The 27,819-nt window shown below is 48.5% G+C and overlaps 1 protein-coding gene across 4 annotated transcripts in view; it reads right to left on the bottom strand.

The window, feature by feature from the left end:
• RXRA (retinoid X receptor alpha) overlaps window positions 1-27,819 on the bottom strand; it is a 302,476-nt gene that overhangs the window by 41,165 nt on the left and 233,492 nt on the right. The gene's annotated exons all lie outside the window — the stretch shown is intronic.

The following is a 27,819-nucleotide window of genomic DNA, read 5'->3' as shown; positions in this document are numbered from 1 at the left end:
GGCTCAAGGCTGCAGAGGGAGGGCGTCACCTTGGGTCTCTTCCCTGCCAAGTTGCTGAAACACAATTCCTAATCATGCAACTGATGCCCATGGCCCTAAGCATCTTGGCAAGGGGGAGCCTGATACCCCCTCCCCATGGGAGTCAATAGGTATCCCTGAAAAGCTGCTTGGCAGTGGAAGGCAACCTGTCCAATAAGAAGGGGCACTGTTAAGATCTGGCACAGGGACGCTGACATGGAGTATTTACATGGGGGAGCAAGGTGTCCACGAACCATGTGAAGGCAGGTCTAGTCCAGGGTTTCCATGCAAGATTTTGCAGTCTGAAGGGGAAGTGCTGCATGATCCAAAAGGAGCAGTCCACAATCCCTTGCAACAGAGAAGAATCTCAGGCACACAGCGGTATGAACACACAAAAGCTGTTTTCTTTCCTTTTTCAATTGTTTACAAGGATAAAATGTTGGTATGGAGTTCATCACCTTGAGATGCTTTGCTTCTAAATTATTATCTTTTAGAAGCAAGTCTCTAGTCCTCATTGCACCGATCTGTTAAGGAAAGTACTCTGTTCTGAAAGTGTTCTCTTCTACTGCACAGATGCCACGGCCACATTCTGAACTCTGTTTGCAGGGTGCAGCTCACCCTTTTGTGTTCAGTGAAGAATTTTAATGAGGTCCGCAGGAGAGACAAAAGGGAGCCCTCTTCTTTGTCCTGCCATCCATGCTGCTAGCCAGAAGAGGGCCTCTTCAGAACCAGAGGAGATGATGAGTGTGGGGACTGTTGCCTGAGAAAGAGGGGCAGTCATTGGTTGGCCACAATACATCCAGACTCTTCACTCATTCAAATAAGTTCTCATTGGACAGGGTCAAAATCTATCTAGTTTCTCAAAAGAAGAAGAATTTCCTTTGTCTTCTCAGACAACCAATTTGGTGCACAAAATCTTGCCTGAATGAGCAGGATAAGACTGGAGTTCTCGTGTCTAGAAGATGGCCCAAAGCATAAGAGCCGGTGATGGTAATGGGCTTCTCTGGGCAAATGGTCCCACACAAGCATGGAGAAATCTCAGCAGGTGATGCTGATTGCAGACAAACAGCCACCAAAGAATCCTCAGCACTTGCCTTTCTCCTCTTTTCTTCTTTTTTTAAACAAGTCCCTTTCTAGCCCTTGTGACCAAGAGACTGTGGCTGGGTGAAACACAAGAAGATGAGGGAACGGAGTGAAGGCAGAAGATACCAAGGGACTGGGACTTCAGTCCCCCAAACCACTGCTTTGCCCTCCTCACCATGAAGAAAGGTCTACAGTCGCTTTACAATCAGCTGTCCAGAGCAGGACCCTCCCCCATATTCTTTTGGGTCCTCCTTTCCCTAACCTTAAAAGTTCCCTCTTCCCTTTTGCTCTGTTAATTCCATAGACATTTTGAGGCACTCCCCAAGCGTGCTAGAATGGCAGGGCCTCAGCCACAACAATCCTTGCGAAGGGCCTGTTCCCAAAACTGCAGCAGGCCTTGCAAGTCTCCTCTCTCCCAAGTCCATATTTCTGGGCTGTTTATTATTATTTCGATTTATAGCCCACCACTCCCCTAAGGCTCGTGGTGGGTAACAACATATAAAATCCCATAAAACCCCTAATACATAAAACATCCTACAAAACAGATACACCGTCTGACCCAACCAACCTGGCAATGGCAGCATTCCCAGGGAGGAGACCAGGGATCACTGCATATATAGCCTCCACCATAGGCCTGGTGGAAGAGCTCTGTCTTGCAGGCCCTGTGGAAAGCTGACAAATCCCGCATGGCCTGCAGCTCTTCTGGGAGCTCATTCTACCAGGTAGGGGCCAGGACCGAAAAGGCCCTGGCCCTGGTCGAGGCCAGGCACGCCTCCCGGGTGCCGGGAATCACCAATAAGTTTGTCCTCGCAGAGCGTAAGGCCCTCAGAGAAGGGAGGAATCTGCGCCTTGTCCCATCCCCTTCTCCCCATCTCCCCACCCATCCCTCCCCCCCCCCTCTCCTCAGCACAGTGTTTGCCACAGACGTTTGCCCAGAGAGCCCACTTCTGCTGCTCCCCTTGCAATGATGGAAGCGCTTCTTCCCAAGGGAAACTTGGGAGGAACCAGGCACAAAATTTACTGGAGAGAATCAGTGATTTGCTGAGCACATGTCAGGAGGGTTTGGAAAGCCTCCTATTATAGTGTTAATTAAGAACTCCCCCTAAACAAACAAACAGACAGACAGACAGACAGACAGACAGACAGACAGACAGACAGAGAAAGAGAGAAAACGAGTGCACAATATTCTGAGCTGTAAAGCACAAAGTCAGCACGAAAATATCTGGGGTGTTATTAGATCTGTGTCTACAGAGAGAAGATTGGTTCTCTTCTATGGTATGGAGCACGTTCAGCCAATTTTAGTTGGTGGACCAACTGTAGCCATTCTGCACAAGGCAAGATTTAGCCTTGATTATTCAGATTCCAGTCACATCCCATTTAGATACTCTGCAATATGCTCCATGCGGGCCTCCCCATGAAGCCTGTTCAGCAGCTTCAACTGGTGCAAAGTACGGCTGAAAGATGGCTAGCTAGCAAGAGCTCTCTGGGACTAGTTTTGAGGTGCTTCACAAGATACCCCTTAGCTTTTGGGCACAATTCAAAATGCTACATCGTAACTTTCAAACCTTGCAGTATGTAGGACTAAGGGACTGAAAAGGCCCACTTCCTCTCATTCTGTCTTCTCACCAACCATCTTCACAGGTGAAATGGCTGGTCTCTAGAGCCAGTGCTTTCTCAATGGTGGCTCCTTTGCACGTAGCACTCCTTGAAACTATTCACTTGGCTTGATTAATTTTGGATGTCAGGTGACAAATGCACACTGTTTTAATTGTTGCAATAGCGTAAAAACTCCTTGCCTTGTTTTTTGTTGATGCTACTTATAATACGGATTGCATTAAGCAGGGCTGGCATCAGCAGACAACTATGTGGGGCCTCTACTGGGAATCTTGGGTGCCTAGATCTATGTCTACTGAGAGAAGATTGGTTCTCTTCTATGGCATGGAGCACGTTCAGTCCATTTTGGCTGGTGGACCAACTATAGCCATTCTGCACAAGGCAAAATTTAGCCTTGATTTAGCCGTGATTTAGCTATGATTACAATAGAATAATAGAATAAAAGAGTTGGAAGGGATCTCATGGGTCATCTAGTCCAACCCCCTGCACGCTGCAGGACACTTACATCCCAATCGCTCATCTACTGTAACCTGCCAACCATTTGCCTTCACAGAATCAGCCTCTCTGTCAGATGGCTATCCAGCCTGTTTAAAAATGTCCAAAGATGGAGAACCCACCACCTCCTGAGGAAGCCTGTTGCACTGAGAAAACGCTCTATCAGGAACTTCTTCCGGATGTTTAGATGGAATTTCTTTTGAATTAATTTCATCCCATTCGTTCTGGTCTGTCCCTCTGGGGCAAGAGAGAACAATTCTGCTCCATCCTCCATATGGCAACCTTTTAAATACCTGAAGATGGTTATCAGATCCCCTCTCAGTCATCTCCTCTCTGGGCTAAACAGACCAAGCTCCTCCAACCTTTCTTCATATGTCTTTGTCTCCAAACCCCTCACCATCTTTGTTGCCCTCCTCTGGACATGTTCCAGTTTGTCAACATCCCTCTTCAACTGGGGTGCCCAAAACTGAACACGGTATTATTACAGCATTATTATAGCTTGGTGTAGTGGTTAGGAGTGTGGACTTCTAATCTGCCGAACTGGGTTTGATTCCCCACTCCTCCCCCACATGCAGCCAGCTGGGTGACCTTGGGCTGGACACAGCACTGTTAAAGGTGTTCTGACCAAGCAGTAATATGGGTAGAGAAGAGTGACATATAAGAACCAACCCTTCTTCTTCAGTAATATCAGGGCTCTCTCAGCCTCACCCACCTCACAGGGTGTCTGTTGTGGGGAGAGGAAAGGGAAGGCGATTGTAAGCTGCTTTGAGACTCCTCAGAAGAACCAACTCTTATTCTTCTTCCTAGGGACTTAATACTGCTACTTCCAACACTGGGCATCAGGGTCACTGCAGACCTTGTACCAGACTGCTCTGTCCACCATCACCTCAAGGGGTATGGTTAGAGGAGGAAGGAGCCAAAGGGAAGTGGTTGCAGCAAAGGGGCAGTTCTATGCCACACATACTATTTCATACGCAGTAAATGCTTCCAGCTGAGCAGTGTCTCTTCTGAGGTTTCAGGCTTGCTAGTGTTGGCTAGCTAGAAGCCTCAAAGATCCCTAGAAAGGCTGAGGATAGAGCCCAGGGCCTTGTGCTTGGAGAGAACTTGGGGCCATTCCACACAACTTAAATGTAGCAGAAGTCTTACCTTTGGTAAACGCTACTAATTTAACGTTCCCCATGACGTCGCACACAATCTGCAACATTCCTACAACACTCCTGCAAAAATCGCTTAGTTATAGCACTTTTTGGGAAATCAGGAAAAGTGGATTCTCCCTGAAAAAATCACTACACTTCTGAGCACAAGGTGCAACACATCAGCGAAAGACATGTGCGTTCTCAATGTAGCGGTAGAAAGAATGTCCCTCCCCCGGTCTCGCCCCCGAACTTCTGGAGAAGCGATCGCCATTTTTTTCCCCTTAGACCGGCGAAAGCAGTGAACGAGCGAGGCTTCTCTGGGTAAAGTCCCTCCACAGAAGTGATTAAAAGTTAAACAAAGCTCCCTACTGCAAGTGTCTTTGAAGTTCCCAAGCACAACACAGCCCCCTGTTCGGCACTGCCTGTAATTTCAGCCACAAATTGCGTCCGGGGGGGGGGGGGGTCTTTTTTTTAACTTGAGGAGCATGTAAACAATTAATCGCCAGCTCCTACATCAGCAAAAAAGGTCTTTCTGAGACAATGAATGAACACAGATTCGTTGCTACGAATGAACACATATTCATTGCTACTGGTGTTTTCAGCTTTTTAAAAAACAGTTCTTAAAGGGAAAGGGGCTTTTCGGGAGCACAAACACAACAGTTCATTGGCTGTTCCATTTGCCTGACGGCCAGGGGCGGGAAGAAGCACAGAAAAATATTGCTTCCTTTGTTGTGATTCCAGCGAGACCGGAAACATGTGGGGAATGAATACAACGCTACTGGGACTTCTATAAAGGTGCAAGCACTAAGTCATGTCTGACCCTTGGGGTGACGCCCTCTAGCGTTTTCATGGCAGACTCAATACGGGGTGGTTTGCCAGCGCCTTCCCCAGTCATTACCGTTTACCCCCCAGCAAGCTGGGTACTCATTTTACCGACCTCGGAAGGATGGAAGGCTGAGTCAACCTTGAGCCGGCTGCTGGGATTGAACTCCCAGCCTTATGGGCAAAGCTTTCAGACGGCTGCCTTACCACTCTGCGCCACAAGAGGCTCCTTCAAGAGGGACTTCTATATTCCACTAAAAATAAAGGTATGCGGAATGACGAAATTCCACTATTTAATATAGCGTTTCTGCATTCTGAAACCATTTGGCAACATTGGTCCTTGTGCGGAAAGCCCCTTGCTCTTGGCTTCAGAGGCCTGCTGGAAAATGGACCCCCCCCCCCAGACTAGAGAGGAGAAGGAGGAGGAAGAGGGAGGAGGAGCTTGGTTCTTAAATGCTGCTTTTTGCTACCAGGAGTCTGCCTTGGATCAGATCAAATTGGTCCAACTAGGCCAGGGGCCTGACTTCCTTGATAGTCTCCCTTCCAAATACTGCCAACCCAGGTCAAAGCTCATGAGCTCTCCTCCTCCCTAAAAACAATTTTCCCATGGCATATACATTTGATGCAGTTTTCCCAAACTAGTGAGTTCACCTCCCAGCACCTATTCTGTTCCTTCCTAACCTACCTCTAGGACCTCTTCAAGCAAAGCCTCACAATGGGAACAACCATTTGGCAGAAGTATGTTTCTGTGCTCTTTGATGAGTTGCAGCTGCTCCAAGGGGCTGTGCGGGGCTCTTGATGAGAGAGTAAGGCACTAATCCTAAGCACTCTTGGACTGAGTTGGACTGCATCACACCATTAGGCTGTAAAGGCCCAATTTTCACCAGTAACACTGGACAGATGTTTAATTTACCAAAGGACTCAGATGCCTGTTTTAACACTCCCACTCCTTCCTTTTGGAGTCCAGTCCTGTGTCCTCCTCTAGCATTCCAGTTTCTCTCATTGCTCTTTCCCTCCCAGCCCCTCCAATCCGGATGCCAGCCTGGTCACTTCTCACAGATCTTTGCTTCAAGCTGCACATGGCTTATATGATACAGGCCGAAAAGAAGCATTCCATTCATGGGAAAATATGGACATGGCCAAGTCCAAGGATAAATGTGGCTACTAGAAACTGGAAAGGGCTTCTGAAAAGAAAAGGGACATGAAAATAACTTGTTGCTATGATCCTTCCCAACATTTCCCCCATCAGTCAACTCCAAAACAACTGGCTACTTGTTTTGCATAATTAGAATCCAATCTGTATAAACACGCAGAAGCTTTAGGAATCTTGAATATGGTAACCCCAAGCCAACAGAAGTAAAATCAAGCTAGGGCAACACATTCAATTGAGCACGTTTTGCATAAGTGGAGCAAGCACGTATTTCAGAACAAGACTTGCTTTGTCTGGCTGCACAGAGCTGATGCACAGCTCTAAAACTGTGGTGCAAAACACATGCCTCATGCAGCCTTGAACTGACTGCACAAGATACACTTGGGATAGGGGCAAGATCAGGTCTACTTTCCACTGAGTTCAAATCCAGCCAGGCTTGAAAATATAGTTAGCAGAGGTTTCAGGTGCCAGGCCCAAGCAAGCCACATGCAACTGGCTGGGCTGGCAGACAGAATGGCACTTTCTACCTCCCTCCTTGAGGGGGGAGTATGGTCCAACCACCCAACACAATGCCGGGCACTCGGAAGAGGGACAGGGAGCATGGCCCTACAGCCACAATACCAGGGGCACTGCAGCCACACTGGTAGCCTGTGGGCAGACTATCGTCTGCAGTGCAGGAGACCATTTCCATTGATTCTGGGGCCACATCATTGAGTTTAGCAGGAGGCCTTCCAAATCATTGTGACTACCTCTGCCTCTATATCTGCATTTCTCCCCATTGAGGTACCCAGTCAAACTGCCTGTGTGCTACAGGGTGTGTGTATGGAGGGTCTCTCTCTCTCTCTGCACAGAACATGCAATTACCTAAATGGCTTCTGAAAAGCAGTTAGAAAAAATCAAGGTGGATAGAAGTGCTATTTACCCCACCAGATAACTGGAACCTCCATGTATACAATCAGTATATCTCTAAATATCAGATGGGGGGGGTGGGGGGTGGGAGAGGGCTCCTGCCTTCCTGCTCTGTATATTTATTTGTATTTATTTATTTATTTATTTAATTATATTATATTTATATACCGCCTTCCCTGGGGGCTCAGGGCGGTTTACATAATAACACAAGAACAATACATGGAACAGTCTTATAAAACATTTGGGTAACCGTGCAATAATAACTGATAATTGTAAACATATAACATTATAATTATATAACCAATAAACAATACAACGTTGCAACATACAAACAGATCCAGAGTGTATAGGTGGTGTTCTGAGGGGGGGGCGGGGAGTAAGGGCCCTTTGGTCGCTGTTGGTTATATATATCTGGTCTCAACCGAATGCCTGGCGGAAGAGCTCCTCCTTGCAGGCCCTGCGGAACTATTTAAGCTCCGTCAGGGCCCTGATCTTCTCTGGGAGCTCGTTCCACCAGGTGGGGGCCAGAACAGAGAATGCTCTGGCCCTGGTTGAGACCAGGCAGACTTCTTTAGGGCCAGGGACCTTTAGCTAGTTGGTAGCAGTGGAGCGCAGGGCTCTTTTGGGGGCGTAAGCAGGGAGGCGATCCCTCAGGTACACTGGCCTTGAAGGTAATTACCAGGACCTTTAGTCTGATCCAGAATTCAACTGGCAACCAGTTGATGGAGAACGGGCCGGATGTGGGACCTCCACGGTGTTGCAGTGAGGATCCTGGCCACTGCATTTTGAACCAGCTGTAGCTTCCAGGTCAAGACTAAGGGCAGGCCTGCGTATAGCGAGTTACAAAAGTCCAGTCTAGAGGTGACCGTCACATGGATCACTGTGGCTAGGTGTTCCGGGGCCAGGTAGGGCGCTAGTAGCTTGGCTTGGCGGAGGTGGTAGAATGCCAGCCGCGCTACCTTTGTGATCTGGGCTTCCATCGTGAGGGAAGTGTCCAGAATCACGCCTAGGTTCCTGGCGGAGTGAGCCATAGAGAGCTGTACACCATCCAGGGCAGGCAGGCGCGCTTCCTCACATGGGCCCATCCTACCCAGCCACAGGACCTCCGTCTTTGAAGAATTGAGCTTCAGACGACTCTGCTTGAGCCATCTCGTCACTGCTTCTAGGCAGCTGGCTAATGCTTCTGGGGGAGAGTCAGGGCGGCCATCCATTAGGAGGAGGAGCTGGGTGTCATCTGCATATTGATGGCAACCCAGTCCAAACTTCCGTACCAGTTGTGCAAGAGGGCGCATAAAGATGTTGAATAGGATAGGAGAGAGGACCGCTCCCTGTGGGACTCCACAAGTAAGTTGTTGGCAGTCTGATGTTCTTTCTCCTATTGCTACCCTCTGTCCACGATCCCGGAGGAAGGAGAACAGCCATTGAAGGGCTGTGCCTCGTATTTCGGCATCGATGAGGCAGCGAGCTAGTAGCTCATGATCGACTGTGTCGAACACTGCTGAGAGGTCTAGTAATATCAGCAGTGACGACCCGCCTCGGTCCAACTGGCGACGGAGGTCGTCCATCAGGGCAACTAGCACTGTCTCTACCCCATGGCCAGGCCGGAAACCTGACTGGGATGGGTCTAGGACTGAAGCTTCTTCCAGGTATTCCGTCAGTTGGTTTGCGACTGCCCTTTCTATCATCTTTCCCAAAAACGCTAAATGCGAGACGGGTCTGTAATTGTTAGGCTCTCGTGGATCTAGAGATGTTTTTTTCAGCAGTGGGCGTACCACAGCCTCTTTCAATCCCTCCTGGAATTCTCCCGTTGTGAGAGATAGGTTGATTATCTCCCGGAGGGGGCCCTTTATCCTTATGCTAGCTGTTTTTAAGAGCCAGGATGGGCAAGGATCTAGTGGGCATGTGGTTGGCCTTGCTGTTGCTAGTATCCTGTCCACTTCGGTCAGCATGAGTCGTCTGAAGTTACTCATAGTTTTCTCCAAAGATGGCCAAGGGGCCTCTAGTTCACTTTTTTTATCTAAGGTTGGTGGGAGGTCGTGGCGGAGTGTCGAGATTTTATCTGCAAAATCACTCGCAAATGCCTCACAGCTGATGTCCAATTGGCTACTGTTTTGCTGCCCTTCAATCAGGGCAGTGAGGGATCGAACTACCTTAAACAATTCAGCCGGGCGTGAGTCTGCAGATGCGATGGTAGCCAAGTAAAAATTGTGTTTTACTGACTTCACCGCCATCTCATAGGCCTTCATCTGCATTCTATAAGATGTTCTCGAGGCTTCGTCATGAGTCTTCCTCCAAACTCGCTCTAGTCGTCTCAGTTCCCGTTTCTTGTTGCGAAGCTCCTCAGTGTACCAGGGGGCCCGCTTGAGATGGGGCCGGAGAGGGCATCAGGGAGCTATCTCATCAATGGCAGTCAGCAGTCTGTCATGCCAGTCATTGACCAGGCCATTGAGAGAAGTGCCGGGAGGCATTGGTTCCCGCAGAGCGTTCAGGAATCCAATTGGATCCATAAGTCTCCGCGGGCGAGCTAAAATTTCCTCGGTGCCCAACTGAGGAGGGGGTGGTAGCCTTAGCCGAGCCTTCAGGGCATAGTGGTCTGACCATGGCACGGCTGTTGCCCTGACCAGATCCACATTCAGACCTATGCCAAAAATAAGATCCAGGGTGTGGCCTGCCTGATGGGTGGGGCCAACAACAAATTGCGAGAGCCCTAGTGTTGCCATGGTTGACACCAGGTCCTGCCCAATTCTAGAGGACGGTAGCTCAGCGTGGACGTTAAAGTCCCCCAGAATTAATAGGCTGGAGAACTGTAGCATCCAGGCCGCCACCGCCTCTAGCAGGGCAGGCAGGGCATCTGGCAGTGAATTGGGCACGCGGTACACTAGCCAGATGGCCATGCTCTCGATTGATCCCCATCCGTGGCCAACACATTCAATGCCTGGTATTGATGGCACAGGAAGGGCCCTGAAGGAGAAAGCCTCTCGGGTCAGGATTGCCACCCCTCCTCCCCGCCCCGCTGTCTGAGACTGGTGGAGGACAGAGAACCCAGCAGGGGCTAGATCTTTGAGGGCAACTGTTTCACCCTCCCTGGTCCAGGTTTCTGTCATGCACGCCAGGTCCGCTCTTTGCTCTGCAAAGTAGTTTTGCAGGGTAGAGGTTTTGTTGTTTATTGACCTGGCATTGCATAGCACCAGTGTCAGAGGCGGGTTGTTTACGTTTGCCTCCACCCTAGTGTCGTGAGGGATGGGGCGGAGTCTGGAGGGGGCCTGGGTTTGGCTGGTTTTCAGCCCCCTTGGTTTGGTGTATCTCTACCATCTGCTGTCCCTGCCTTTTCCCCTTATTATTGGGATCCCTGACCCCATTGGGGCCCCTGCTTTTTCTTCATCCTCAGTCTTTTTAAACTTTCTGAGCTCCATGGACACTGTTGGCTTTTATTCTAGTTAGGGTTGTTGTTGAACCCCGGTTCTGTGCTCTTTTTTGTTCTTGTTGTGTGTAATTTTGTGTGTCTGTGGAAGGTTGGCACTGATTGCTGTTATGGCATCTCACGGCTTCCCGGTTCCACTTGTGTGTTGGGTGTGTATTGTTACGTGTGTCTGGAGGGTAGTCCTGATCACCTGTTGTGGCACCTCAGGGTTGCCAGTCCAGGGGTGTGTAGTGAGTGTGGTGTGTATGTGATCTGTGTTACTTCATGTTGGGTTGGGGCTGATAGGTTTGTGAATTGGGTGGGGCTCAATTGGGTTGTTAGGGTTGTTGGTGGTTGGTTGGTGAATTATTTTGGTTGGGGGGTGAATTATTTTGGTAGGTTTGGTTGATTGGATTAATTGCTTCAGGCTGGGTTTGGGTAAATCAGTTGATGGAGATTAGTTGTTTAATTGGTAGCATTAATTGTTCAGGTGAGTTTGGGCTGAATCAGTTGATGGTATTTAATTATGTTGGGTTGGGATAGATCACTTGGTGAATGGGTTGGGATAGGTGAATTGGTAGTTGGGTTGAGATAGATCAGGTGGTGGTAGTAAACTGTTTTTGGTGGGTAAAGGTGTTAATTTTATTTGGAATGAGTCAGAATTAATTAATTGGGATAGATCAGTTGGTGGCGATTTATTACTTTGGCTGGGTAGGTGGGTGGGGGTGTTAATTTAATTGGCTGGGTAGTTGGGTGGGGGTGTTAATTTAATAGGCTAGGTAGGTGGGTAGGGGTATTAATTTTATTGGCTGAGTAGGTGGGTGGAGGTGTTAGTTTAATTTGGGCTCAATCAAATGTGGGTTGGTAGTTGATGAATGGATTGGGGCTAATCTCTTTCCCTCTCCCCCCCTTTTTTGAATATAGAATGTTATCCCTCTCCTTCTTCCCTCCCCTTTCCCCCCTTTTTCTCCCCCCCTCCTGTCTCCTCCCTCCTTTCCTCCGGCTTTTTTCCTTCTCCCCCCCCTTTTCCTGTGCACATCACAGTGTTCCCGCCTGATTCCCCCCCCCCCCCAGTTGCTGGTAGTTTGGTTGGTGTCTTCCTCTTTTTCTCACTCTCTCTCTCTCTCCCTCCCCTCCCCTCCCCCCTCTGTCTTCTGGGTGTAGATTTTCCCCACTTGATTTATTCCCGCCTGATTTATTCCCGCTCAATTCTAGCAGTTCGTTGGCGACCCTTCCCTCTTCTTGGAACAAGTTATGTCTGTTTGCGACCTTCTCCCTCCCCCTCGTAGAGATATTATTCCCACTCAGAGTCTCTAATAGCCTGTTTGACATTCCCCCCCCTTCTAGGAATAAATTCAATTAACGTCCGTTTGTGTATTCCTCCCTCTTCCTTATAGAAAGATTAGAGTAATGTCTGTTTGTGATTTCCTCCCTTATAGAGAGAAGCCCCCCCCAAGGGTTTCATACTTCACTTTTCTTCTTTGTTTGACTATTTGAGTGTTCCTTTCTTTTTTCCTTTTTCCTCTCCTTACTCACAAACCGAGCGGTTGGAGTGAGGTTCTGCGGTGCTGCGATGGTGGGCAGCTGCAGCAGAGTCCAGTGATGGTGGGCAGGCTTTTGCAGAAGGGTCAGGGTGGTGAGCGCGGCGCAGTAGTGGCGGAGCAGCTTCAGTGAAAGATTGGCTCTGTTTGGCGGCCGGTGTAGGCGCACGTGGAGTGTGATGGCCTCCGGTGGTTAGCGTGGCGCGGGCGGCGGCTACGGGTGGCAGGTGCGGCGCGGTGATGGCGGCAAGCTGTGGCGGTCCGTCTCTGTTCGGGCGGTGGCCGTGGGTGGCGGGTGCGGCGCAACAGCGGCGGCTCTGCTCGGGCGGTGGTCGCAGGCACTGGCGGTGGGTGTGATGCAGTAGCGGTTGACAGGCTGTGGCCGAGGCCCCGGTTTTGTTTGGGCGGCTGCGGAAGGGTCCCTTTGCAGCGGGCAGTATTTGCTTTCGCGCTGACAGGCTGCTTTGGGTAATCGGCTCCTTCTGGCTGCCTCAGCGATCTTTGGGCGCCTCCAGCCGTGGGGCAGCTCAGGGCCAGTAGACTGCCAGTGGCTGTTGCCCAGCTATTGCTGTTCCTTTTCCTCTGTTTTATTTTAGTTGATTTTCATACCGTTTCTGTCTTTCTTCGTTGTTTTTCTTACTTGTTCTTGCTTCTTGCTTCTATTTGTGGAGGTTTTGGGTTTCGTTCTATTGCTTTCCCTCGGATTTTTGTGGCTAAGTTGGTGGGGTTCTTCTTATTTTATTTTATTTTTTGTCTGATCAAATTTGGGTGCTTTTTTGGCGGCTATTCTTGGGCTGGGCCTGTTTAGTTTCGGGAGCAAGCCAGAAGCAGAATGTGGACTGGAGAGACCCACAACATGGCCCAGCGGAGTTTTTCTGCTTGAAATCCCCTGTCCATTTGGTTAGTCTGAGAGGTCACAGAGTCAGCTCTTCTCCTGGCCTCTCCACATTTCCTTTCAAACGCCCTTTAATCAACCGCCCTTGGAGCTTCTCTAGAGAAAAGATGGTGCTGACATTTCCAGAAGCTGCATGAGCGAGGCCTCAAATAACCCAGGAAATGAAACATGTCAGTTTGCTTAGTTCTCGCTCGGGCTCCAGATGAAACCTCCATGCTCCTTCGCAAACACAACTTTTGCAGCCAGAGTGACAGCAAGGAGGAAACGGGTCTAGAGGTTTCCTGAGCTGTGAGGTCAGGCCAAATGGCTGGATTGGGATGCAGAAGATGTAAGATCACATTTTTTGTCCCAACAGCCTTCTGAGGTTCAGCAGGCTGACAAAGAAAGAGACTTGGCCTTGAGCCACACTACTGAACTTGAGGGCAGGAAAAACATGGCCTTGAGCTTTTCTAGGTCCACTTCGGACAGGGTTGCCATGTCTGGTGGGAAAGATTGGGGTGGAGTTTAGGGAGTGGTGGTACCCCAGCAGGTATCCTGCCATAAAGTCCCCCCTCCCCCCAGATGTTTTCTCCTGGGGAACTGATCTTAGTTGTCCTGAAATCAAGTACAACAGTGTGAGATCTCCAGGTGCCACTGAAGGTTGGCAACCCCAACTCCACAGCTCTGTCACTCAAGCCTTACAAACCCCTTACAAACACTCCGAAGGTGACCTCTCTCTGCCTTCGTCAGCACACCTGCTTTTTGATGTGGAAACATCTACTAAAGGGCTGTGACTAGGACATGATGTCCGTAGTCCCACCCCCATGGACCGCACCAGTAGATGGAGAGTGCAGGCAGACTTGAAGAGCAAGCGGCGGTGTTGTGCTGCCACCACCTATCCTCCGAGGTGCGCCCTTGCCCTCAGGAGAGTGTGGGCAGCCTGGAACAGCAAGTGGTGGTGGCTGGCGAGCCCCAGATCCCAGCCCCATTTTCTGCACCACCACTGCCTGCCCTCTGAGCCCTCCCCCTCCCTCAGGCAAGGAGGAGGCAGCAAAGGAGGCAGCACAGCGGGCAGGGCCTGGTGCTAGACTTGCCAACTGTCGCTCTGGTCATTACATGGGATGTTTCCACATAATGGCCAAGAACCTGGTTGCCAGCTCTTTTATTCTCTCTCCGCAATACTTTGTATGAAGAACTGGTCATTATTAATGCCAATGAATCCTCACTGTTAACACTCTCCCTATTCTCACCAAAGAGTTGGGGGTTGCAAGAGACCCTCACACAGGTTGGGTTTTTCCCTACCAAAGTAGCCACCAGAGGCTGGGAGTGCTCCAATCTGAAACAGAGAAGCCGAGTTTAGAGGAGGCAGTGTGCACTTCCTGGGACCTCCTCTTCCAAATCAAAGCCCCCCCCCCCCCCCCGCCCGCACTCCTGAAATGGCTGTTAGTCTTCCTAACTCCATCGGATGAGGTTACCATTGTTTTCTTCCATGAATCTGCTGGGGGTGGTGTGGATTTTGTTCAGGACATGGCTCAAGGTTAACCCTTGCTGCTCTAGCCAAAAGCAAAGTTTCCTTCCCTGCAGTTCTCACCTCCTGAGATCCAGTCAACAATCTCCAACATGTCTGAGAACAAGTCCATTCCCTTATTTTGCTAAGAGGATCAAAGAGACTTAACATGGACTAAGTTAGGACAACTGAATGAAACTGATCAATAATGAGGAGAAGGAAAATGGAATCTTCAGCATTTTCCCAAGTAACATGCTTTCAAGCCAACTATGCTCCTCGTACCTTTGTGTCACATGCAGATGCTTTGCAAAGATCCATGGAAGATTGTCAAAGTCTTCCATGCCGTTCCAAATGACATTCTTATTCATTCCAAGGCACATCTCCTTTGGAAAAGTTTAAAATGATTTTTTTTTTTTTTTTGCTGCATGGAGAAATTCTGGAATGTCACATGCGGTGACACAGAAATGCAATGACACAGAAATGTGTCTACTCATTAGGGCAACAAGCAAGGAAATTATTTAGTATCCCTGAAAATCATGGCTCCACCCCCATAGTGTATAACAAAGCTAATGTCACAGGTAACAGGAATCAATGTGGTGACACTCCCAGCTTGGATCCTTCCCTGCACCACTACTTCCTCAGGCTTCAACCTTCCTTTGAATCCACATCATGGCCCATGTTGGAAATTGATGGGGTAAACCAGCCAAGAGGATAGACCGCAGGGCTGTGGGGCTGGTGTAGTTCCACAAGGCAGAAAAAGTGAGATCGTGGGCAAGATTCAACTGGCTGAGACGCACTGCTTTTTATATCCTTTTAAAAAAGGACATAACTCACACCCCAATAGGATTACACAACACTGCTTGAAAAATATGTGAACAACAACAGGAGAAATCAAGGCATAGCCCTTTGGCCAACTGTCCCCAACCTCTGGTCCAGACACCGGGACCGGTCCGTGGATCAGTCAGTACTGGGCCACGGCTCCGCCTCATTCTCCTCCCCGGCTGCTGCCTCGGGGCCGCCCTGCCACTCTGCCGCCAGCTCACCTTTGGTGCTCCTCGGAGTGGCACTGTGCAGCTGCTGCTGGCAGCGCACTCCAGTGGGAGGCGGGAAAGCAAGTGGAGCAAGGGCTCAGGCGGTAGCGGCAACGTCCCTCGGCAAAAGACTACCCCCCCCTTGGGCAGGGCCAGAATTTCCTATATGCCAACTAGGCTTCAGCCTAGGGCCTCAATATCAAGAGGGGTCTATATTCCACATTTTTTATAAAGGTTAGTACCAATCACAATATGTTTCATTTAACATATTGATATATATCATAGTAATGATGTATTTTATTATCTCTCTTTAGGATGCTTTAGGATTCTTTGGGCTGATCCTGCATTGAGCAGGGGGTTGGATTAGATGGCCTTGGCAATCAAGATACTCTCCTGGAATGTTGCTGGTTGGAAAAGTAAGGTGAATGATACAGATTCCAGGTTTTGATGTGGTTTTATTAGAGGAGACATGGTCACATTATGAAATTAGCTTAGATGGATATGAATCCCATTCAGTATTAGCTTACAAGTCCAAATCCAAGGGGCGCTACAGAGCAGGATTAACCCTCTTATGCTCCCAACAGGCAAGCATAGAACTCACTGCTCTATCTGTTTGTAATCCCATTGCTCAGGCCTTCTTCCTAAAATTTTCCAACGAAGCTTTAATAATAATTAATGCTTATTTCCCTCCTTGCCTGGACCAGCAAAGCTTGCACTTCCACTGGAGCCGCTTCACAGTATTTGTTGAGGAGCTTGAAGCAAAATCCCCCTTGATTTTTATATATATAAACCTTTATTGGCATAACAATAAGAGGCAAGTACAGCCAAGCAGGGTGAAATTATAATAGAATAAAATAAGCTAATATTATAGACTAAAATACAGTAAAATCAGCTGATTAAAACATCTTAATTCTAGCTCGATAAACAGCTATTAAAAATTCAGCTACACACAATGTGGTCTCTGCAGAAAGATCAGTAAAGAGTTGCACTGACAATATGAGTAAAAACACTTAAGAAATCTTATAAGACAAATTCTTGAGTACGAGAGGATGGCTGTATCATCTACATATAATAACAGGGGTATTGCACGGGAACCAGCCTTTGGAGGGTGCCCATTGATCTGATCAAAATTCTGGACCAAGTCAGACAAATACAAATTTAAAATATGTGGGGTAAGAACACAGCCTTGTTTCACTCCTTTTGTAACAGGCACTTTGGCAGTTAAGTGGCCCTGAGCAGAATATTTAACTTGACATTCAGTGCCAGTATGGAGTGTCCTGAGTAGAAACAGTAAGCATGGATCAATATTAAGATGCTTCAGGGGTGTGGCCAAGATGTCGTTCTGAGAGAATTGCAGTGCATTTGCTCTGCAATCTCTGAAGCCTGACAGGGGTCAATTGTGGAAGCAATTGGCAGAAAAGAGGAGGGGTACGCTAACCCCACCTCACCTTTCTACCCAGGAAGTTCTTGGGGCCGTCTCCAATCCTTTAGGGAGCATATCTCCCTGGATTATAGGCTGTCAGCGTTTCAGGTCAAGAGGACGACCGCCATATTCTATCTCAGACTTTTCTTTTCTCTCTTTAATCTTAAAGCATCTGCTTCAATCCTACACGACGATTTATTACAAATGAACGCTGTGAACTGAGGGGAGGACATCGGCTGAGTTCCAAAACATCATTTACTGCAAGTATCTCTCGGTCTTTTTTTCCGTCTCTCTTCCTGTATCAAAGCCCTTCGTTTCCTCCCTCCTTTTGCTCTGCTCTGCCCAAAGCCACCTCGTTATGAGGCAGGCTAATTCTCCTTTCTAAGCAGAAGAAGGACTTAAATCAACTCAAATTAATTGGCAAAAGCTCTTACTGCAATTGTTTTGGTTTTCGGAGATAAGAGATAAGAGCCGTGAATGGGAAGATCTCACGAGAATTCTGTTCCAGTACGAGAATATCTGCCTTACTGACTTCAATACGTCACATGCCAGTGCCAGGAACGTCAGAGGATAAAACAGAGGACCTCTACTGGCCACTTGTAAAATTGTCTGAGGCTGGTTGTTGATTTTTCAAGCCAAAAACATGTCTATGTTAAAAAGATTGGCTCATCTATTAGAGAAACAAACCCAAGATTTGAAAGCATTTACAGAAGGATTGCTCAAAAATATTTTCAAGGAGATCCATGACGGCAAGGAAGAAGTCTCCAACAGGAATGATGGATCAATAACAATGACTGATGACAGCTCTAAACAAGGTGGAAAACCAACAGTAGAAGAGAAATCTGAAATTCTGGAGATGGAAAAGGGGATGTCGGAGTCCTGCAGCCCAGATAAGGACACCCTTTTAAAAAAGACATACAGCCATTTCAAAGCAACAGTGAACAAGAATCAATCAGACAACTCAGACAACTGAGAGCACATGGAGAGAGCTACTGGGGAGAGTTGCTGCTGACCAGGTGAGGCTATTGTGCTGACTGGGTGAGGTGATTGCTGGGTAATTGTTGGGGGGATTAAAAAGGGCTAATCCTCACCAGAGGCGCGAGAGACAAAGGGCTCTTGGCCTGTGGCTCAGCCTGCGGTTCTTGGCTGAGCAATTAGAATCAGTAGATTATATTTCCTTAGTATTTGCATTGCCTAGACATTACAATGGACCTCCAGGACACTCATCCCGTCATCTGCAGTGAGTGTGACATGATTGCCTTCTTCCCAGAAGACAAGATGGACTACAGCTGCCCCAAGTGTAAGCTGTTAAGACTTTTGGAGGAAAGGATTAGGGGATTAGAAAGCAGAATTATTACTCTGACACAAAGTAAGAAAGGGGAAGAGTTCATAGACCACAGCCCTGCAACTCAGAATAAAGAGGATACAACCGGTCCTGAAGAGGATAAGGAGATTGACCACACTAGGGAGCCTCTGCAGACAGTTCAGAAAAACACTCAACGGTGAAGAGCGAGACAGTTCTCAGGGCCTTTGGAGCTCCAGAATAGATTTCAGGCCCTTGCAGAGGAGGTGCAAGGGTCAACGAGGGAAGAGGTCCCAAAACAAAGTCCAAGACAAAGGGAAGAGGCCACGGGGACAGAAGGAAATGGAGTTGAGAAGAAAAAAAAAAAGGAGAGTACTGGTAATTGGAGACTCCCCGCTAAGAGGAATGGATCGCCATGAGGCTGGTCACGGCCCCCTAACCCGAGTGGTGTATTGCTTGCCAGGGGCGAAAATTAAAGATGTTTCAGAACAGCTGCCCAAACTCCTCAAATCTACGGATCGCTACCCATTTGTGATGGTCCATGTGGGAACGAATGACATGTCCCTGAATACCATCGCTCCTATTAAAAAAGACTATCAAGATCTGGGGAGGAAGCTCAAGCAAATGGGGGCACAAGTGGTATTCTCTTCAATCTTGCCTGTCAAGGGAAGAGGAATGCGTCGGGAGAGGAAGATAATCACTGGCTGTGTAGTTGGTGCCGGCAGGAGAGATTTGGTTTCTGGGACCATGGGATAGGCTTTCTTGAGGAAGGCCTACTAGCACCTGATGGACTGCACTTATCGAAACTGGGGAAGAATGTGTTTGGCAGGAACCTGGGGAGATTCATCAGGAGAGCTTTAAACTAAAGCCACAAGGGAAAGGAGACGATCAACATAGTGAGTGTATGGAAGGAAAACAATCGGGGGCAGCCCAACCGGCAAGGCCAGCTCACAGTGAACCAAAAGTAAAAGGATTCAGATGTCTTTATACTAACGCCCGAAGCATGGGCAATAAGGAGGAAGAGCTGGAACATCTCATGCTGATGGAAAGGTAAGATCTCGTAGGCATCACAGAAACTTGGTGGAATGAATCTCATGACTGGAATGTAATGGTGGATGGATATGAACTGTTCAAAAAAAAAAACAGAATAGATGGAAGAGGTGGGGGAGTGGCACTGTATGTGAGGAAAGGGCTTACCTGTCAGGAAATTCTAGTGAAGGAGAGCATATCTACAGTGGAAAGCATCTGGGTGAAAATAAGCGAGGGGAAAACAAACAGTGTGGTGGTTGGTGTCTGCTACCGACCGCCTGACCAACGAGAGGATGTGGATGCTGCACTTTGTGAGCAGCTTGAGAAAATATCCAAGTGGCAGGACTTTGTCATTATGGGTGACTTCAATTTCCCAGATGTGTGCTGGGAAGCAAACTCTGCTAAGCGTCCTCAGTCATGCAACTTTCTGACCTGCCTGGCTGACAGTTTCATTTATCAAATGGTAGATGAACCCACAAGAGGTTCAGCCATACTGGACTTAATACTGACCAACAGGCAAGAGTTGGTGGATGAGGTGAAGGAGGTGGGGACGCTAGGGGGAAGTGACCATGTCCTCATAGAATTCCTTTTGAGATGGGGAGCCAAGGAAGCTTGTAGCCAGATGTGGATGTTGGATTTTCGCAGGGCAAACTTTAATAAACTCAGAGACATGATGAGTGTCATACCATGGACGAAAATGCTGGAAGGGGAGGGGGCATGTGACGGGTGGGTGCTACTCAAACAAGAGCTATTGCATGCTCAATCAATGACTATCCCAGAAAGACGAAAACACTGCAGGAACTCTAAGAAGCCTATTTGGATGAACAGAGAAATTCAAGAGGAACTAAGAAAGAAAAGTAAAATGTTCAGGAAATGGAGGGAAGGACAGAGCTCTTAAGAAGAGTACCTACAGGTTACTAGGTAAAGGTAAAGGTAAAGGTATCCCCTGTGCAAGCACCGAGTCATGTCTGACCCTTGGGGTGACGCCCTCTAGCGTTTTCATGGCAGACTCAATACGGGGTGGTTTGCCAGTGCCTTCCCCAGTCATTACCGTTTACCCCCCAGCAAGCTGGGTACTCATTTTACCGACCTCGGAAGGATGGAAGGCTGAGTCAACCTTGAGCCGGCTGCTGGGATCGAACTCCCAGCCTCAATGGGCAAAGCTTTCAGACGGCTGCCTTACCACTCTGCGCCACAAGAGGCTCTAGGTTACTAGGTACTGTAGATCAATCATCAGAAAGGCCAAAGCTGAGAGTGAGCTAAAATTGGCCAGGGAAGCCCATTGTAACAAAAAAAGATTTTTCAGTTATGTGAGGAGCAAACGTAAAGTAAAGGAGGCAATAGGACCACTGTTGGGTGCGGATGGACAAACTCTAACGGAAGATGCAGAGAAAGCAGAAAGGCTTAGTGCCTATTTTACATCTGTTTTTCCCCACAGTTCAAAGTGTTTAGGCACATCTAGAGATGGCCGTAGCCAAAGGATAGTGTCTGGGTGGCAGGTTAACATGGATAGAGAGGTTGTCGAGAGGCATTTAGCTGCACTGGATGAGTTCAAATCCCCTGGTCCGGATGAAGTGTACCCGAGAGTGCTCAAAGAACTTTCCAGAGAACTTGCACAGCCCTTGTCCATCATCTTCGGAACCTCTTTAAGGACTGGAGATGTCCCAGAGGACTGGAAAAGAGCAAACGTTATTCCGATCTTCAAAAAAGGGAGGAAGGATGACCCGGGAAACTACAGACCAGTGAGTCTGACCTCTGTTGTGGGGAAGATAATGGAGCAGATATTAAAGGGAGCGATCTGCAAACATCTGGAGGACAATTTGGTGATCCAAGGAAGTCAGCATGGATTTGTCTCCAACAGGTCCTGCCAGACCAACCTGGTTTCCTTTTTTGACCAAGTAACAGGTTTGCTGGATCGGGGAAATTCGGTTGATGTCATTTACTTGGATTTTAGTAAAGCTTTTGACAAGGTTCCCCATGATGTTCTGATGGATAAGTTGAAGGACTGCAATCTGGATTTTCAGATAGTTAAGTGGATAGGGAATTGGTAAGAGAACCGCACTCAAAGAGTTGTTGTCAATGGTGTTTCATCAGACTGGAGAGAGGTGAGTAGTGGGGTACCTCAGGGCTCGGTGTTCGGTCCGGAACTTTTTAACATTTATTAATGATCTAGATGAGGGGGTGGAGGGACTGACACCAAATTGGGAGGACTGGCAAATACTCCGGAAGATAGAGACAGAGTTCACCAAGATCTGAACACAATGGGAAAATGGGCAAATGAGAACAAGATGCAATTTAATAAAGATAAGTGTAAAGTTCTGCATCTGGGTCAGAAAAATGCAAAGCATGCCTACTGGATGGGGGATACGCTAATAGGTAACACTGTGTGTGAACGAGACCTTGGAGTACTTGTGGATTGTAAACTAAAAATGAGCAGGCAGTGTGATGCAGCGGTAAAAAAGGCCAATGCCATTTTGGGCTGTATCAACAGGGGCATCACATCAAAATCACAAGATGTCATAGTCCCATTGTATACGGCACTGGTCAGACCACACCTGGAGTACTGTGTGCAGTTCTGGAGGCCTCACTTCAAGAAGCACGTAGATAAAATTGAAAGGGTACAGAGGAGAGCAACGAAGATGATCTGGGGCCAAGGGACCAAGCCCTATGAAGATAGGTTGAGGGACTCGGGAATGTTCAGCCTGGAAAAAAGGAGGTTGAGAGGGGACATGATAGCCCTCTTTAAGTATTTGAAAGGCTGTCACTTGGAGGAGGGCAGGATGCTGTTTCTGTTGGCTGCAGAGGAGAGGACACGCAGTAATGGGTTTAAGCTTCAAGTACAATGATATAACAGATATGCAGATGATACCACTCTAATGGCAGAAAGTGAAGAGGAACTAAAGAGCCTGTTGATGCGGGTGAAGGAGGAGAGTGCCAAAGTTGGCTTGAAACTCAACATCAAGAAAACAAAGATCATGGCATCCGGCCCTCTCAATTCCTGGCAAATAGAAGGGGAAGAAATGGAGATAGTGACAGATTTTATTTTCCTGGGCTCCAAGATCACTGCAGATGGGGACTGCAGCAAAGAAATTAAAAGACGCCTGCTCCTGGGGAGGAAAGCTATGGCAAATCTAGACAGCATCCTAAAAAGCAGAGACATCACCCTGCCAACAAAAGTGCGTTTAGTCAAGGCTATGGTCTTCCCAGTTGCAATGTATGGCTGCGAAAGTTGGACCATAAGGAAGGCCGAGCGTCAAAGAATTGAGGCTTTTGAACTCTGGTGCTGGAGAAGACTCTTGCGAGTCCCTTGGACTGCAAGGCGAACAAACCAGTCCGTCCTAGAGGAGATCAGCCCTGACTGCTCTTTAGAAGGCCAGATCCTGAAGATGAAACTCAAATATTTTGGTCACCTCATGAGAAGGAAGGACTCCCTGGAGAAGAGCCTAATGCTGGGAGAGATCGAGGGCAAAAGAAGAAGGGGACGACAGAGAATGAGGTGGATGGATGGAGTCACTGAAGCAGTCGGTGCAAACTTAAATGGACTCCGGGGAATGGTAGAGGACAGGAAGGCCTGGAGGATCATTGTCCATGGGGTCGCGATGGGTCGGACACGACTTCGCACATAACAACAACAACAACAATGATATAGCCTAAATATCAGGAAAAAGCTTTTTACAGTCAGAGTAGTTCAGCAGTGGAATAGGCTGCCTAAGGAGGTGGTGAGCTCCCCCTCACTGGCAGTCTTCAAGCAAAGGTTGGATACACACTTTTCTTGGATGCTTTAGGATGCTTAGGGCTGATCCTGCGTTGAGCAGGGGGTTGGACTAGATGGCCTGTATGGCCCCTTCCAACTCTATGATTCTATGATTCTATGAATCAAAAGATATATGGATCTGCAGTGAAAGTAATCGATTTAAAGGAGCTCTTCGGGAAAAAAACTGTATTGATACTGGAGTCCAGGAGGTGCAACTGCCTCAAGATGTATCGATGCATATTCTGTGGGAAAGAGTACAACTGCACTTTCTACGTCAAAGGCCAACGGGACAGAATATAAGTCTACGGGAACGACAAGATGTAGCAAGCCTCGATATGAGACCCCTTAAGAAGACCGGGGAAGGGAAAGGGGAAGCAGTGGTTCTTTCTCTCTTTTTTCTTTTCTTCTGTAGGCATATAGGCAATATAATTGTTAGTGCCGGAAATATAAAACGGGGTTTTCCCCCCTTTATTCTTTCTTTATTTCTTTATTGCTATAGGGCTAAAGCTCATACTGGTCTGCAGAAAATGTTTAATGTTAAGCTCTCGACTTAAATCTGAATATATACCTGTCAGGATGGCTCTTTGAATGTGTCAAGTATAAATTGTTTTATAGATGTATGCGACACTAAAAGTGATTGTAAAAATTACTAAAAATTATGATAAAAGTGGTAATAAAGTAGGTTTCTTTTTTCCCCCTCCTATATATGGCTGAAATGTGAATAAGCTTATAAGTTTGGGGCTAAATTCTATACCATTGTGTAGTTAACATGGGGCCTCAGATTTTCTATGTAAGCTGAATCTGTATTAAAGGTAAGGAGAAGCTATGAAATCCGCTTGTAATTCTCTTGTACATTTTTATTTATTTATTTTATTTATTTATTTATCATACTTCTATACCGCCCTCCCCGGAGGCTCCGGGCGGTTTACATTATAACAGAGAACCATACATAAAACAGTCTGTAGAACATGTACATCAATAACCAACAATTGCAACCAAACACAACACAGTATAACAATAAACAATCATAATACAAACAGGTCCAAGGCTTGTTGATGGGATTCTGAGGGGGGTGGCTTATTGATTTAATTCTGAGGGGGGGTGGGGGGGAGCAGGGGCCCTTGGTCGCTATAGATTACATCTGGTCTCGGCCAAATGCCTGGTGGAGGAGCTCCTTTTTGCAGGCCCTGCGGAACTGTTTAAGCTCCGTCAGGGCCCTGATCTCCTCTGGGAGCTCGTTCCACCAGGTAGGGGCCAGAACAGAGAATGCTCTGGCCCTGGTCGAGACCAGACGGACTTCTTTAGGGCCAGGGATCCTTAGCTGATTGGAGGCAGTAGAGCGTAGAGCTCTTTTGGGGGCATAGGCGGGGAGGCGGTCCCTCAGGTGCACTGGGCCCTGACCGCTTATGGCCTTGAAGGTAATTACCAGGACCTTTAGTCTGATCCGGAATTCAACTGGTAGCCATTGCAGCTGATGGAGAATAGGCCGGATATGGGACCTCCACGGTGTTGCCGTGAGGATCCTGGCTGCTGCATTTTGAACTAGTTGTAGTTTCCGGGTCAGGGCTAAGGGCAGGCCTGCGTAGAGCGAGTTACAAAAGTCCAGTCTAGAGGTGACCGTCGCATGGATCACTGTGGCTAGGTGTTCCGGGGCCAGGTAGGGCGCTAGTAGTTTGGCTTGGCGGAGATGGTAGAATGCCAGCCGCGCTACCTTTGTGATCTGGGCCTCCATTGTGAGGGAGGCGTCCAGAATCACGCCTAGGTTCCTGGCAGAGTGAGCCGTAGAGAGCTGCACGCCATCCAGGGTAGGCAGGCGCGCTTCCTCGCATGGGCCCTTCCTACCTAGCCACAGGACCTCCGTCTTTGAAGGATTGAGCTTCAGACGACTCTGCTTGAGCCATCTCGTCACTGCTTCCAGGCAGGTGGCTAATGCTTCTGGGGGAGAGTCAGGGCGGCCATCCATCAGGAGGAAGAGCTGGGTGTCATCTGCATATTGATGGCAACCCAGCCCAAACATCCGTACCAGCTGTGCGAGAGGGCGCATGAAGATGTTGAATAGGATAGGACCGCTCCTTGTGGGACTCCACAAGTAAGTTGCCGGCGGCCTGATGTTTTCTCTCCTATTGCAACCCTCTGTCCACGATCCTAGAGGAAGGAGATCAGCCATTGAAGGGCTGTCCCTTGTATTCCAGCATCGATGAGGCGGCGAGCTAGAAGCTCGTGATCGACTGTGTCGAACGCTGCTGAGAGGTCTAATAATATCAGCAGTGCCGACCCACCTCGATCCAACTGGCGACGGAGGTCGTCCGTCAGGGCGACTAGCGCTGTCTCTACCCCATGGCCAGGCCGGAAGCCTGACTGGGATGGGTCTAGGACCGAAGCTTCTTCCAGGTATTCTGTCAGTTGGTTTGCGACTGCCCTTTCTATCATCTTGCCCAGAAACGCTAAGTGAGACACGGGCCTGTAGTTGTTAGGCTCTTGTGGGTTTAGAGATGTTTTTTTCAACAGTGGACGTACCACAGCCTCTTTCAAACCCTCCGGGAATTCTCCTGTTGTTAGAGATAGGTTGATTATCTCCTGGAGGGAGCCCATTATCTTTATGCCAGCTGTTTTCAAGAGCCAGGATGGGCAAGGATCTAGTGGGCATGTAGTTGGTCTTGTTGTCGCTAGAATCCTGTCCACTTCGGTCAGCGTGAGTCGTCTGAAGTTACTCATAGTTTTCTCCAAAGACGGCCAAGGGGCCTCTAGTTCACTTTTTGTATCTAAGGTTGGAGGGAGGTCGTGTCGAGATTTTGTCCGCAAAATGACTCGCAAATGCCTCACAGCTGATGTCCAATTGGCTACTGTTTTGTTGCCCTTCAATCAGGGCAGTGAGGGATCGAACTACCTTAAACAATTGAGCTGGGCGTGAGTCTGCAGATGCGATAGTAGCCGAGTAAAAATTGCGTTTTACTGACTTCACCGCCATCTCATAGGCCTTCATCTGCATTCTATAAGATGCTCTTGAGGCTTCGTCATGAGTCTTCCTCCAAACTCGCTCTAGTCATCTCAGTTCCCGTTTCTTGTCGTGAAGCTCCTCGGTGTACCAGGGAGCTCGCTTGAGACGGGGCCGGAGAGGGCGTCGGGGAGCTATCTCATCAATGGCAGTCATCAGTCTGTTATGCCAGTCACTGACCAGGCCATTGAGAGAAGTGCCGGGAGGCATTGGTTCCCGTAGAGCATTCCGGAATCCTATTGGATCCATAAGTCTCCGTGGGCGAGCTAAAATTTGCTCGGCGCCCAACTGAGGAGGTGGTGGGAGCCTTAGCCAAGCCTTTAGAGCATAGTGGTCTGACCATGGCACGGCTGTTGTTGTGACCAGATCCACATCCAAACCTGCGCCGAAAATAAGATCCAGGGTGTGACCTGCTTGATGGGTGGGGCCAACAACAAATTGCGTGAGCCCTAGTGTTGCCATGGATGACACTAGGTCCTGTCCAGTTCTAGAGGACAGTAGCTCAGCATGGACGTTAAAGTCCCCCAGGACTAGTAGACTGGAGAACTGTAGCGTCCAGGCCGCCACCGCCTCTAGCAGGGCAGGCAGGGCATCTTGCAGTGCATTGGGCGCGCGGTACAATAGCCAGATGGCCACGCTCTCGGTTGATCCCCATCCGAGGCCAACACATTCAATGCCTGGTACTGACGGCGCAGGAAGGGTTCTAAAGGAGAAAGCCTCTCGGGTTAGGATTGCCACCCCTCCTCCCCGCCCCGCTGTCCGGGACTGGTGGAGGACAGAAAACCCAGCAGGGGCTAGATCTTTGAGGGCAACCGTTTCCCCGTCCCTGGTCCAGGTTTCTGTCACGCACGCCAGGTCCGCTCTTTGCTCTACAAAGTGGTTTTGCAGCGTAGAGATTTTGTTGTTTATTGACCTGGCGTTGCACAGCACCAGTGTCAGAGGCGGGTTGTTTACCTTTGCCTCCACCCTAGTGTCACGAGGAATGGGGCAGAGTCTGGAGGGGGCTCGAGTATGGTTGATTTTCGGCCCCCTTGGTTTGATGTATCTCCGCCATCCGCTGTCCCTGCCTTTGCCCCTTATTATTGGGATCCCTGACCCTATCAAGGCCCCTGCTTTTTCTCCTTCCTCAGTTTTGCTAGGCATTATGAGCTCTATGGACACTGTTGGTTCAATTCTTAGTTCTATGGTTTGGCTGGGGTTGATTGTTGAACCCCGGTTCTGTCTTTGTATGTGTGAGTTGTGTATCTGTGGGAGGTTGGCCCTGATCGCTAATTACAGCCTCTCAGGGCTTTCCGGTTCCACTTGTGTGCAGTTATGTGCTGGGTGTAGGGTGTGTGTCGTTGTGGGTGCCTGGAGGGGTGGTCCCGATCGCCTGTTGTGGCACCTCAGGGTTGCCCAGTCCAGGGATGTATGATGTATGAGTGGCCTGAGTGTTATTTCATGTTGGATTGTGGTTGGAAGTTGTGGATTGGGTGGTGGCTAGTTGGCAGTTAGGGTTGTTTGGTGAGTGGAGGGTAGTTGATAGGTTGGTTGGATTAATTGCTTCGGCTGGGTTCAAGTAACTTGATTTTTTGGAATTTAATTGTTTTGGGTAGGTTGGGGTAGAGTTTAGATTGTTGGGATGGGGGTTGGTTTTTTTGGGGGGGGTCGGTATTGGGTTAGAATAGATTAATTGATAGTAGTTGATTGTATATGGTGGGTGGATGGGCAGGTGTTAATTTAGTGTGAAATCAAT

The sequence above is a fragment of the Paroedura picta genome, chromosome 12 (genome assembly GCF_049243985.1).
Source record: "Paroedura picta isolate Pp20150507F chromosome 12, Ppicta_v3.0, whole genome shotgun sequence".
Lineage (NCBI taxonomy): Eukaryota > Metazoa > Chordata > Lepidosauria > Squamata > Gekkonidae > Paroedura > Paroedura picta.
This window is presented reverse-complemented; position numbering and strand designations above follow the sequence as displayed.